Raw genomic sequence first — 15,841 nt, forward strand, 5'->3', positions numbered from 1 at the left:
TATGTTAATATTTGTACATGAACAAAAAAAAAAAAAATGTAAAAAATGAACGAAACAAGAAAACAATTGAGAACCTAGATATGCATTTATTTTTTCAACACTTGTTTTTAAAAAAATTGTAAATTTTAATATTAATTGAATGATTTAAATGAATTTACAAGAAAACTAACGATAGAATAGATTTTCACTAAACTATTTTAATGTGATATAAATATAGGTTAAATAATGAGATAGAATTAGAAATAAGAAATTTTCAACAATTAATCATATTCATTGTATGAGATGTACTGTATGCTACATATTGCTTTAAAATTTTGATAAAAAAAAGTCTTACAACTCGTAAAGTTATCTTTTATAAGAATATATAATAATGAAATATGTTTCTTAAATGTAAGAGACTTTTATAATAGCTACAAGAGTACATAATTTTTTTTAGAAAACTAGAAAAGACAGAGTTCTGAGAACTCTTTTATTTGTATAGATTTTTTAAAGTTTTATTGTATGTCCTATCTTTATATGATTTTTATTTTTGATAGAATATTTATAGTTCAAATTTTAACTTAAGAAAACTTAATAATTCATAGTTTTACTACTTTTCCAGAGTAGCTTTGCTTCATTTTTTTCTGTTCACATAAGTACATAGATTTATTATGTAAAAATTTCATTTTAATAAATTCTGAAAACTGTTTAATTTGAAAATATATATTTTTAATTTTATGATAACCTGCAACTACATTGGTGGGATATCATAAAGCTGTTATGTCATCTTGAAAAAAGTATTCAAATAAATTGTTTTTGTTATAATTTGAGCAGATTAACACATTTTTAATAGTTTTATGCATATCACAAAAAAAAAAAAAATAATAATAATAATAATACTATGAACAGAAGCAGAATTCTTCAATATGTTTATTGTTAATATTTGAGAAATTTCTAATGTTCAAATTTAGTTTGTGAAATTTTTTGGCAAGTCTTTATTGAATTACTTAAATATTCCTTGTTAGCATGCTTTCATATTTATGTTATGTAGTTCTGTTGTTTATGTTTATTTTAATATTTATATGCTTAATTTATGTTCATTGTAAAATGAAATTTTTCATTGCATATTAATTTTCTGCATTCACTTTAAATGCTCATAAATTCCTATATTTTAATGCATTTCTTTAAATTATATTAAGTATTTCATCTGGGCATTGTATAATTATATAACAATCTCATTCTGAAATTTCATATGCTTTTTACCAAAAATATAGGTTATCTGAAAACATTCGAATGCATAATTGGTGAATCAATGAACCCTTAAACTATGTTAACTGAGATTTAACTGAAAAGAAATTATAGATCTTTAATTCGAAACCTGTCTTGATCTAGAGGAAGCAATTGATGTGCAATTTGCTTTCTCTTATTTATGAAAGATCTGTCCATCATGCTTGATGCAGAATCACATCAGAAAGGCTTTATTAATCTCTGTAACCGTCATGGATGTTCTGTTTCTCGCCTATTTTATGTAAGCTAAACTTTGAATTCCCATGTGAACTTTTTTTGATAGTGCGGTTAGTACAGATTTTTTAATATTATAAATAAAGTAGGTTATTGTATTGATCCCATATTTCATAGCAGGTATTCTAAAGTATCGAGTACACAAAATTGTTCAGACTAAGGATATCAGGTACTTGGTATCAGTTTTTGGACTCAAATGTTACTGAATGATAATCTCTTTGAACTCATTCGGTTCAGTCAAGTGTTGTATCAATTTGATACAAAATATCAGATCAATCTAGCCAAGTTTGCATGCGAGATATGAATGATCTCATAAGCATGAAGTTTGATGCTTTTTAAAAAAAATTTAATATATTTTATCCCCACTCGTAATTGCTCTTTATCCCATGTAACAATGCACATACTATTAAAGAATGCCCCACCTTCTTTTATACTAAATGTATCAGCAAAGTCTTTCCATTCATCTTCTTATCCACCCTTCAGTCACTGTGAAAACCATTGCCATGGAAGAGGTATTAATGACAATGTAGATACCACTACATTGTCATCAGTACCTCTTCTGAGGAAGCAAAATTTTATTATGAAATATATCGGTATCAAGTACTAGTCTTGGCTCAATTGCAAGAACTTGCACCCACTCTGTATCCATTTCCTTCCTAAGGGAACAGAATCAGTTACTGGCTGTGTCAGATAAATCGATTATAAGTATCAACCTGCAATTGATACAGCAAAATGGGTTATCAACCGAACCCTAATTATAAAACACTATTCACTTTTAACTGAGTAGCTTAGATATCAGAGTACATAGGAACAGAAAGTTTCCCACGAATTCAGTAATTTGTTCCTCCGGTTCGAAATTTAAGTGAGAATGCGTGAGCTGAATTGCATCTCATTAAATGCCACAGGAGCTAAAAAAATATGAAAATTGTATTTTCTCCATGAGTCAGAATCAAAATTTTAGTAAACTCCATGATATCAAGATGCAGGAATTCTATTTTTGATTGGCATGACCATATATCATATATTTAAAAAAAACTGTTGCAAAACAGGTGAGGTAAATTTCATTCAACAATATACAGATTTATGAAAGAGGAAATTGATAATTTATGGTAAACAATGCTTTTGCATAAATTACATCTTAATCATTTTTCAATAAGCAAAAGTTTACTTTTATTTTTATCAGTGATCTTTCTTTATTACAAACAATATATGTTATAAATAATTGTTAGGAAATAAACTTGAACATTTAAGTTTTACATTTTAATTTAAGATATAAATTCACTGAGCCTATCTTATTACGCATTTTCTGTTTGCCTATGTTGGACACTAATTAATTAATATTTTATATTTATTTTCATTTAAAATTTATCATTGTTTACTATATTTCAGAAAGCGGTTATTAGTTTCTTACAATTTTGTTTATACAGATAAGTTATGCATTTATTTAATTACAAAATTATTTTTTAATTATTCAAAAAATTTATTGGATTTTAAATTTAACTATTTCACGAAATAAACCTCATAATGTAAGGAGTATAATTTTTTAATGAATTTCTGATATGTTATTTGTGTTAATATTCATATATTTTCAAGAAACCAAAGTAGAGATGTCATGTGATGAGAATAATGAGTGTTCATTCTCCTCTTCATCCTTTTGATGTCATAAAATCATTTTCTTTTCCAGATATTTTGGGATAAATGATTTAATAGATTATTGATCAGATTATTGTTCATGAAGTGTGGTTTGTTTGTTTTTTTACATTTTTTGTGGGGGGGGAGGTGAATGTGTGTGTTTCATGTTTTTTAAACTAAATGAAACTGTTTATGTTAATAATTTTTTGTTGTTCTACTATTAATAATACTCATGACTTATCAGATTTTTTTTTTTTTTTTTGCTTTGATTTGCTCTAAAAAGAAGTTAAATTTTTGTTAAGAAAAGTACTTTTATTAAATTTACTTAGCATAATCGATATTTTAAATTAATTTTAATCTTAAATTAACTTATTTAAAATATAATTAAATTAAATTAATTAAATTTGATAGTCATGTTTGCTATTTGGTACTATAAAATTTAAAAATTCCCAACTAAGCATTCATAACTGTCTAGTTTAACTTTTTTTTATTTTATATTTTACTGATTCCTTTATAAGAACTTAAAGAAAGAAGTTGTTAGCTAGAAGTCTTAGGAAATTGCTTAGTATTTAGATATTAAAAATATAATGTTGAAAAAGTATTCTGGAATAAAGCTATTTTTATACATTTTGTTAAATGTAGTTTTTAAGATTCAATTTTGAATTTTTAATATATTTTTTTTATTAATGGCATGACTGAATTGTCCAGATGTTACAAACATTTAAAAGAATCTCTATGTATTGTATTCTAAAAATAGAATATTGATAGTAAAACTTATTTCCTTCCTTAACTGTGCTTTGTTTGATTATAATGTACTATTATACATTACTGATTATTCAAAATTATTTCTATGTATATATAAAACTGAATATTTTAACTAAAATATTCCTGAGCCATAAGAACAAAGAGATAATGAAAATATTTTATTGTCATTTTTCTAAAAATATTTTATTGTCATATTCTAAAAATATTTATTTTATTTTCAAAGAAAAATTCTCTTTTAACATTGCTATATCTATAGTGTAATGACTTGTATACTCTATTTTCAAATATTTTGTAAATAAGTTGTTTTTTTTAAGTATAATTCTAGATAGTGTTTGAGTTTTCATTACCTTAAAACATAGTTACATGAGTTTCTATGAGAAAAAGAGATCAGATTTAACCAAGATGAAATACAACGAATATATGTTGTTTGAATTGATTTTAAAGTGTTTGATACATATTTAAGACTGATACAATTTAGCTTCATTTTTAGACTTATATAGTAGCCAGTTGATGTATCCATTGTATTGTGAAGTGTTTGTTTACATATTCCATTAATTTGTATTATAAATATTTTATTTGTGATGTAGTATTAGTTAATAAAAAGAGAGTAAAAGAACAAAATCCATGCATTCAGAATTATAGGCTATTTTTATACTATTTTGTGAACACATTTCAAGAAATATATTATACTCTTGGGTCATCTTGTTGGAAAATATCTTATACACTTGTTGGGAAAAGAAGGATCTTCCATATAGTTAAGGTTTTCATAAAGTACGAATTTAAATTTCGAAGGGATATTTTTTTTATACAGTGATGCTATGTTTTAAGTAAAAGGTTTGTTTATGGATTTTCTTGGTTTATTTTGTGTGTTTTTTATTATTGTATTATATCGTTTTATCATCAGTGTATTTTTACATTTTCAAGACTGATTTTATTAATGATCTGATTTTGTCATTAAATACTCATGACATTTATCTTAATGTAAAAAAAAATTTTCTATCAGTGAGAATATTTATTTTGTGCTTATGTAATTTTCATCTTATGAAATAAATTAATCCTTTTCTAAATCATTGTTATATTTATTTATTGGAACATGTAGGTATTTCATAAAAAATTGGTTATTTGTCCTGTTAAACATCATTTTTAATTGATAAAAAATAAGCTAAGAATATACTAAATAATTTTAATTTTAAACAAAATAATGAAATAATACTGGATGAGAGATTAGAAGTTGTTCATGATTCCTCTTACAAGACATAGTTTTATCTGTTATAAATGCAAAATTACTTTCAAAGTTTTGAAAATTGTAAAACATATTAATATTTTATATTTGAATTTAAGAGGAGCATTTCAATTTTATTAATTAAATGAAATATTTCATTAAAGTTTTAGATTGAGATTCGACCTAAAGACCTACAAAATAGTACTCATAATTAATAAGGCCACACGTTTCTCTTGAGGCAATGGAGATATAACATTTAATTTGATAACCAGAAATTCGTTTGATACTGGATATGATTTCCATTCTAAAAGCGCAATCTATTGGATGGAAGGTAACACCTAAAAATTATAAGAATAGTGTATATGTTCTATAATAAATTCCATTTTAAGACTCAGATGAAATATCATGTTGATCATACCATCACATCATACATCCTTCGAGAAACTTCTTATTTGATAACCAGACTTCATTTGATATTTAATGCGCTATGTGTTCTAAAAGTTCTGAGATGCAAATTTTTGGACACTGACAACATCTAAAAATTATAAAAAGTATATAGATATTTTGTCGTATAATTTTATTTTATAAAGTATATTAAATTGAGTATTTTGTTAAAGTTTCAGAAACAATATGGGCAATAATTTTAAAAAAATCTGTAAAATAAAAAAGAAAAATCTGGCTGACGGTATTCAGATTCAAACTGAAGACCTACAAAATAGTTAAAATATCGTGCTGATCATTCCATCACGCCATACATTCTTAAAGAAACATTTTTAATTTAACATTTAATTTGATAACCAGAAATCGTTTGATATATGATGCAAATCTTTTTCTAAATGCGCAATGTAAATGCGAAAGGATAAAGTTTCCAACAGGTACGTAATTCTGACATCTAAAAGTTGTTAAACGTATTTAGATATTTTTTAATTAATTTTATTGAATGAATTAAATGGAATATTTCGTTAAACGTTTAGAAATACTATGGGTAAAAAGATACAAAATCTGCAGAATAAGAAATAATTCCGGCTGTGGTATTGAGATTTGATTTCGGCACGGGAGTGGAGCAAGCATGTTGCTGACTTATGCTCTAATGTTCTTTGTATGTTCTTTATGTACTAATGTTCTTTCGGGTCCTATAAAAGAATCATATTTATTAACTTATAAATTTCGACTTCTAAGATATAATGTTTTTAATTAATTTTGCACATTTTAATTCATAATAAATATATTAAGAATAATTTCGTTTTAAATTTCTCTATTTCTTTTATTCTAATTATCTAGTTGATTAGCTTAATTCATCTTTGTTAATAATTTATTTATTTTGAAATCAGTAGATGAATTTATGAAATTCATATCTGTAACTCGTGCTCTAAATGTTATATGACTTGTAAGTATTCTCATAATTCTTTATGCATTTTATAAAAGAAAGTCTTTTTCCTTGCAAAACTACTTTGATTACAATTGTCGCATAAATAAATATTAATTTCAGTGAATAGTTAAGATCAAAAATAATAATTAATTTAATTCTAAATCCCGAAATACGATAAAGTAATAATGATAAAAATAAGAATTCAAGATTTAAATCTTGTGCCAGTGTAATTGATGAGTATTTTCCTTTTCACTCTCATATACAAAATATAGAGAAAATATTGTATTTGTCAAAAAATTCGAACTCGAGATTTTGACGAGTCTGCATATTTTAGATCTTCCTGAGTTTGGAAAATACATTTTTGAAAAATGTTTGTCTGTCTGTGACAAAAATAACAAAAACGCTTTGAACTAGATGTATGAAATTTGGTATGTGATAGTTATATCAAATTTGTAGATTTCTATCAAAATTTAAGCAAAATCTATTCAAAGAATGTGTTTCGCAAACAATAAAAACTGCTTAAATCCGTCGCCAAATATTATAGTATCTGCATCACTTTGATAAATACATTTTAGTTTATCTATTCCGCTATTAAATTGTCATAAATAATTCTAAAAGTGTTATAAATGAATTTTTCGTGAAAGGAAGACTAATTTTCAATAAAAATTCCTTTTTCGTACATGTTTTTTATGAACATGATCCTAGAAACTTAAGGTTTTTAGGAATTGATTTGTTTTTTTGCATTTGAAAATTCATTTCGAAACTGATTAATAAAGTGTTCTAATGACTTAAATAAGTAATCTCCTTGAAAAAGTGTACTTTCAATTGTTTCATTTATTCTCAGCAACTCCATTCCATCTTATTCTCATGAGTTCTATTTCATAAATAAGCTCACAGCTTCAGATTTTGTAGGTTTTTCCACCCTGATTATTTTGCTTGTATTTCTGATACAGCTTTTATTAATTTATTAGAACCGCCTTTTAAAACAAGCATTGCATCAGCCCTCATCGACCATCTTGTATCAGGAAATGCTTAGTTTTGTTATATTAACGTCCCGTTTTAAAACAGCACCAGAAATAATTTGGGTCGGAACTTGTAATTTAGAACTACAGTCAGATTTCCGAGACGACACCTGAGTTGACACCCCTTATTCAAACTTCCACACCACACTAGAGGAATTTAACGCATATCAAACCCACTTACACGAAGGTTATTTGATGGTATCGAATCTCGAACCTAGAATCCTACGACCCCAAACCCGAGATCATACTCATCAGATAGTATTTTAATTTAATGTAAATTTTCACAATTCGGCAGATTAATATTTGCCAGCAATGAGTACAGAAAAAACGATGAATAATTTTTGGACAAACACAAATTATTGAATGGTTGTATTACAACTTTCTGCAGCAAAGTTAGCCACTAAATTTAAAGAATGAAATTGCATATAGGCTGTGTTCTCTAATTCGCATATGAACTCCAGAGTATCGCCTGCCATGTTTCATGCATTTTCGTAAATTTGTTCTCTATAAAATTGCTGGTTTACTTTTTTTGAAAGCAATATTTTATCTTTTAAATGTGATGATTTATTATCTTGAATAGAAATCAAAATTCACGGATTTAGTACTTTATTTTGTTTGGAATTATCAAACTATTCCCATTAAATTGATAGAAAACTTTCAGTAATCTGATATCACAATTATTGCCAAGAAAAAAAATTGAAAATAGAACTTTGCGCATATTTTTTTATCCTAAGTAAAATAGATTTAAAAAAAAAATTTAAATGAAAGCAGAGAAATTACTATTTTTAATTATTTAATAAATTTATAAATATGGTTCTAAATTCTTGTGTATAAATATATTTAGAATTTTAAGGAAATTTGTTCGATTTTATCATTTAGATCAATCAAATTATTTCCATTAAATTTATGGAAAACTTTCAGTAATCTGATATCATGATTTTTGCCCCGAAAAAAAATGAAAATGAGCATTGAGCATTTTTTTATCCTAAGTAAAAAAGAAATTTTACTTTTAATTTAAATTAAAGCAGCGGAATTACTTTTTTCAATCTATTTAATAAAATTGAGAATATGGGGCCAAATTCGTGTGAATGAGTGTACTTAGAATTTTTAGAGAATTTGATAAATTTTATTTCTTTTCTGCAGTTTAGTGTGTATTGTATAAATATAGAAGCAATTACAAGCAGAGGCGGCGTAAGCAGAGGGACAAGGGAAGCAATTGCCCCCTGTCAGCAACCGCTTGACCCCCCCCCCCCCCCATCGGCGGGAGATTTGAGAGTTTCGTCGACAAAAATCTTCACCACTTCAGTATTTTTGTAAAGAGTTGCACGTTCTCGAATATAATGATTTGAAAATTACCTTAAAGTTAATATGTTGTAAGCAGTCGAAATATTCAAGTAACGTTTAAAGCAGTTTGATTATTTTTGGCAAAATAATCGTTAGGGTTGAAGGTCAATAAGATGCCGCATTTTGAGGACAATTTTTGATTGGCTGACCATGAACACAATTCATTGGATGTCAAAAAAGTTAAATTCGCACATTGATTGAAAAAATCGTTCATCAAGCTGATAATCGGCATTACTTTTGGCAGTATATCCGACAATTTCTGCACGACCAACTATGAACTAAATGCGATGGAAGTCCACAATTTTTTAGACATCTGATTTAAATGTCGTTCATTCAGCTTATAATTTGAGCTACATTTATCTGAATAATCAATAAGCTGACAAATGAATAAGATGTCACATTTTTGCTGACAATCTTTCGGGTGAGTTGTTATCATTGGTTAGGAGAAAAAACTGTTTTCTTGGAGTATTTCGATTACCTGCAAGCAAATTAGGGAAATATACACTTTTATATTAATACAAGGAAGGCTGTCTTCGTTTAAGCTATTGACTTAGTTTTAAGTATTGTTAAATTTCTACCTTATGACCGATGAAAACATTAAAAAAGACATTTTAAAATAAAAGAGGTATTTTAAAATTTTCTGCTAGAGTAGTACAAAGGGTGAAAAATGCCAAAATTTTTGTTAATTTCTTATTAATTGGGCAGTTAATTAATTTTCATCTTTTGAAAATTTGGAAGAATTTGGACAAGCTGCTTAGAAGTGGATGCGGAACATGTGTGAATATGTACATGCATACATAGCCACAACGACTTTTATTTGAATTAAGATGAATGGAAAGGAAGACAGCCAATACAGTGAAGAGTATACCTATCTGGTTTTTATAAGCACTTAACTATTTTCGGGGAAATGGGTGACGTTACATCTGGCAGGAATGAGAATTATCATGTAAGGGAAAAGAAGAAACGTTACAGTACGTCAAGAACAATATGAATTACCCCTTCAAAACATAAGTTCGTTATAATTTATATTCAACACTATTTACCGCCGATTTCAGCAACAAATATAATTTGCACATTATTCCTATTTTCGAAAATAGCTTCAGAATTGGTTATAAAAATTATTATTAGATTTTTGATAAGCTTTAAGTTAATTTTGATAGATATATTTTGTTCGAGTAATTATTAATTTATAAAGACATTAAATTTAAATAAAAAGCCAATTTTCTAAAATACATGTTATTCTATTCCTTCACAAATGATTTGATTTATTTTTGATAAATCCTTTGATTGAATGCAACAAAATAAAGCTCAGATAAAAGAGTCAATTATCTATTTATATAACACAGGTGAATACTCTTCAAATTATATCTTTTTATTGTTAAATTCAGAAGAATTTGGTGCTGTAAGAAAAAAAAAATATGATATAATTAAATTAAATATTTTATACTGAATTTAATCTCTTGATATTTATTTAATCGTTTTCGTTTCCCATTTTCTAAAACCTAAATTGAATAGTATTATTTTTATTCGAAATTTTAAAATTATTATTTTTTATTAATTCAAAAACTGTGAATCATTAAAACGCTTCAATATACTTTTTTGGTTTATGGGCAATGTCAAATTTTCTCTACAGTCATCCTTCAGACAAGAATTAAAAACTATTTCATTGTTATGATTCAACAGTGCATACCTATGTTTAAACAGTGATTGTTAAAATTCAATATTTTTTGTTAACAGTACTTGAAATTATTATTGATTATATATCAAAGAAATTATAACCTAACAATATAATATTATTTGCTTGTTCGCATTCAAGTGTGGTGAGCTTGAATTTGTTTGCGATTTTATCAAGTGAATTTAAGTCATTGAAACTGCGGAGATTGCTGTTAGTCCTTGTGCTTTTTATTCATTTTGTGCCGAATCTGTTTTAAATAATCTGCCTAGAAATTTTCAATTGCCTTCACTTCATTCAATACGCAATTTACCTCGTCGTCATGGGCAACTCGAGCATAAAAAACAGGAAAAGGACTGATGTTTCTGTGCAGACAGATTATCAACAGAAACAAACAACCAAACATGCTTCAACCTTGACTGATATTTATGGCTCTGGCGAAACTGGAGTATATGTGTTTCATGTTGATTCTGCACAGTCGGATTTTGAAGATATAAAGAATAAAAGTATTCGACCTGGTAATAATCCTTTCTTGGACAATTTTTCTGCTTCTCCAATCGAATTAAAAGCAACTAATCCATTCTTGGACAATTTTGATGATTTTGAATATGTGAAAAAAGAAACCAATCCTTTCAAAACTGATATTTATTCGAATGAAAAAACATTGCTTTTATACCAGGAAGTTGATGAACCTCCAGAAATAGATCCATCCTGGTTTGAAATGGAAGAACCTGAGTTAGTGGAAATATTTGAAAACTCCAAAAACATCTTCAGTATTCTTGACAATCCTTCGGAAAACGATTTTGCAACAAATCCATTTTTGGCAAGAAATCCTTTCGAACTAACAAATAAAAACCCGTTCAAAGAATCAATCATCGCAAATAAGAATCCCTTTTCTGGTATTTCAAATGAGCAAAAAATGTCTGAACTTAACTCTTGTTCATGTTCAAAGCCAGATAATCTTACATTAGTGGCATCACGTCCCAACCATTATTTGAAACGAAAGATGAACAAAGTTGCATCTTGGTTGAAGTCAAGAAATATGGTTACCAATTCACTATGTTATTTGAAACTAAAGTAGTCATATTATTGTCGAACAATAGTGAACATTTACTTTTACAGGTGTTTTTATGCATATTTACAATCTGACAATAGTGATGTTGAAATAATTAGGGAAATTTTAAACAAAATTCTTTTAAAAAATGGCAGAATGTTATTGAATTACTTATGAGCTAACTTTTCAAAAACTGGGAGAAAGATTTTACATCATCACTAGTCCTTCAATACTAATATGGAACACCTAAATGATTCTTTGTCCTGTTCTACCACTATTCTAAAAAGGCCATGCAAATTATTTTGGAACCACTTTTTCGAGAAATATACGAACACATAGTTTCTTTAAAGATTTCTGAATTTATAAACTTTTTGACAAAGGCTGAAATGAAAGGACCATGGATTTAAAAGCACAAGTGCAACAACCTGCTAAGAATCTCTGTGTCCTAATGGGCACGAGTAATCATTGTATATATTGTACATATTGTATATATTATTTTTTTTGTGTGTGTTTGTTTTTTTACATTTCACCTGCGGACTCTTATTTATTATTAAAACTGTGACTTTTATATAATGGATATGTCCTATGTGTATTTAATATGCATGGCATGATAACAGTAAATTGCAACTGTTATCAATGCTACTTGATTTGAAAACTTTCCCGACTATGACTAATACCTCACGGAGGTTAACCCTGATTATGACTTCGAACATGAGCAAATTTCTGAGAAGACAGCGAATGAAGACTGCCATGACATGAGTGTCATCTTTATGGCCACAGACACTCTTTCGCTTTATTTCCTAGCGATTGCTGCAAACTTGTTATTTTGCTTATGTCTTCTCGATGACTCAAGATTTCTACCTTGTTTCCTCATCTCAGCGGCTCAAGACTCATCAACTCATTTTGCTATTTCGATGGTTCCACAGTTTCCATCTCGCACAGTTTGAAAACGTACTATCTCATTCTATCAATTGGTGGTTCCAGATATAGAATCTCGTTTTGTCATCTCGGTCTTGCAAGACTTTCCTAAACACTCTGTCACCTCGGCGGTTCCTGATTCATCATCTTAGTCTTTCATCTCGACAGCTCCACTCTTGTTCTGTCATCATGGCTCTTCTATTACCATCCCGGCGACTCCAAAAAGAATCTGTTTCCTCATGATTTTATAGAATAAAGACTTTTTTCTGCAATAGTCAAAATTTCCAATAGCCCTGTCATGATCCTTCATACAAATAAAATTTTCGGCTTCAATTTTATGTCTCATTATTTATTGAAATGTTTATTGAATTCACTATGTAATTTCTTTTCTGCATTTTATAAAGTATAACTGAGTAAAGTTCCAGTTATTATATAATTTAAATATTTTGTATTATATAAGTATACACCTGTAACTTGTAATGTATAAGTGTATCTTGTACTGTAAAAGTATATAAATATGAAAATTTCATTCTCTTTCTCAGACCATTAAATAATCATCATTTAAAATTGTTTCTTAGGAAATTGCAGCTATAGTTAAATTCGTGCATTTGAAAGAAGAAAATATTTTACTTTATTAAAAAAATCAACGGTTTTAAACAAAAATGTTGACTGCTAACAGCAATGCTCTCAGCAAGTAGGAAATATAATGACAATTATGAATCAGAGATTTAATAAATTTTTATTGACACCCTATTTAATGATATTCATTTCGGCCTTATTTCCTTACTACCCGCCTTTGGCTACCAGCTGGTTCGCCAGCATTAATGTTGGCTAAAATTCCCAATTAAATATTTTTTGTAACTTGTTCTCTTAATAAATTTTTCTGAAAAATATTTTTAAGTTTCAGATTTTGATAGTTATATAACTAAGCCATTTAGGAATGGAACTATTTTATCGGGAAAACATTAAAAAATTTTTCTTATTCATTTCTTTCTTTCAAAAAGTCTTCGCAACAAAATCTATATAATTTCAGGTGCTTCTAAATTTTTAATACATTTTGTATTAGGATGCCTTGATAAAATGATGATTAAAATAGTTATTCATAGAATATTTATATATAGCACATTAACCCCTTTACTTAATTTCCTAATCAGATGGCTCATCTTATTTGAGACAATTATTGTTATTTTAATCCTAGAATAATGTAAATGCATATGAGGCAATGATACGTTTTCAAGTGATTTTCACATTTTAAATTGTTTAATATTTTCCCTTAATTGCAAATTAAAAATTTAGCAATTCAATGCACAATTCAGACTCGTCATTCTATACGAAGGGGTTAAGAAAAACGAATGCACGCAACTGAGTAGATAAAATTCATTTTTTGGGTGGAATATTAGCTTGCAATAACTTCGAGGGGAAAATAGTATTTATCCATAAGACTGCGAGCCTAAAAATGAAGATAGGGGAGTTTATATTTAAGATCTAATTGTTTTTTAATAAAATGCATTGATTTTTACTTTCTTGTATACGTAATATACAGAAAATATGGTAAAGGTCAAAAAATTCGAACTCGAGATTCTGACGAATCTCCACATTTTAGATCTTCCCGAGTTCAGAAGACAATTTTTTGGATAATGTCGATGACAAAGATAACCAAAAAATTTTTTCAGCTAGACAGTTGAAATTTGTTATTCGGTCTTTACATCAAATGTGCAGATTTTTATCAAATTGTGAGCAGAATCTGCTCGGGAATTTGTGATAGACGTACTTGAGCAGCCGGATAGACGTACTTCTGCTCAAATTGTGAGCAGAAGTACGTCTATCCGGCTGCTCAAATGCTAGTTGACATGATAATTACAAAACGAATGGATTAAGATCGGTAAAATTCATTACACAAATTCAACATCTATAGTATAAATTCCTATGAAATTTTAATCTAAATCCAACCACGGATAGGTTTTCCACCGATCTGTACTTTCCTAAACATGCAAACTCGGTAATTCAAAAACACAATGACTAAAATATTATAATAAATTAATTTATCAAATTTGCTATGTGATTCCATGACTACATGTGCCATTTTGTTTCAATCGGTTGAGAAAAACATATCTAAAACACAAATTCGATTTTTGGATACTATTAACGCATACCAGGGATTAATCGCCAAATAACTCTCCAAGAATGCGACCATAGATTCATTAAAAATGCTAAATTCATACCAAAAGTTAATATTTCTTAACAATTGTACACGAAGGTATAGGGGATTCTCTGGCATGACAAGTTTATTAGAGAGAGTGCGAGAAAGTTTTAGGGGAACAACTCCCACTGGTTTTAATCCCAAATATACATTGAAAAATAAATACATGGGAAACCTAATAATTTTTCACAATCTTATTTTTCATGTCTTACATGAAATATTAACTTTTCACCTATATTTACAAAATATTTTCTACAACCTTCTTAAGAAACAGTACCTTTGTATCTTTTCCATATTCTATATTGTTCGTGTCCAAACTATAGTAAGTTTTTGCTGTGCGCCAGCGCTTATTCGCCTCAGACTCGAAATACATCCTGCTCGTTGTTGCAATTCTTATAAAAATTATTTTAGGTAGGGAACTACGCTAAAAAAATTGATTTTTGGCGAGAAATCGAATATTTTTAAATTTATTATTTTGGATTTCTAAAATCTTTTTTTTTATAAAACTTTTTGAATTAAGTTTCTAAATTCATTTTATATAGCTTCCATGGTAGGAGTATACATTTGTTCATTTAACATGTTACAGCATTCTGCTGCATTAAGTAAAATCCCTCATATCAATAATCGTTTAACAGTGTATTTGTATTGCGATTTTCCTTTTTCGTTAGAATCAGCACTGTTATTATTGGGAAAATGGTTCCCAAGATAAAATCATATGTGCGGACAACATCTTAGCAAATTAATTAATTAAAAAAATCTATCACATTTTTTTAAAAGGGAATGCTTTATTTTAAAGCCTTCTATTAGCCCTGGAGCTTAGAGCGTCTCACCTTTCATCTGCTCCTGCTTGATACGATCATTCTATCACATCACACCTTCTTCGAAGAGTAATGCAGATTTAATTTAATAACTGGATTTTGTTTTATGTTGTTCCTATTTTTAAAGCACAATATAATGGATGGAAGCACGTTTTACTCATATGCGAGATGTTGAAATCTAAAAATTATAACAACATCGATATTCTGTAGTAAATTTCAATTTTATGAATCGAATAATACTTCATGTCATTTTAGAAATGGTATGAACCATAGTATACAAAATCTGTAAAATAAAACAACAATTTGACTGTCGTTATTCAGGTCC

Source organism: Argiope bruennichi, chromosome 10, assembly GCF_947563725.1.
Source record: "Argiope bruennichi chromosome 10, qqArgBrue1.1, whole genome shotgun sequence".
NCBI classification, from domain to species: domain Eukaryota; kingdom Metazoa; phylum Arthropoda; class Arachnida; order Araneae; family Araneidae; genus Argiope; species Argiope bruennichi.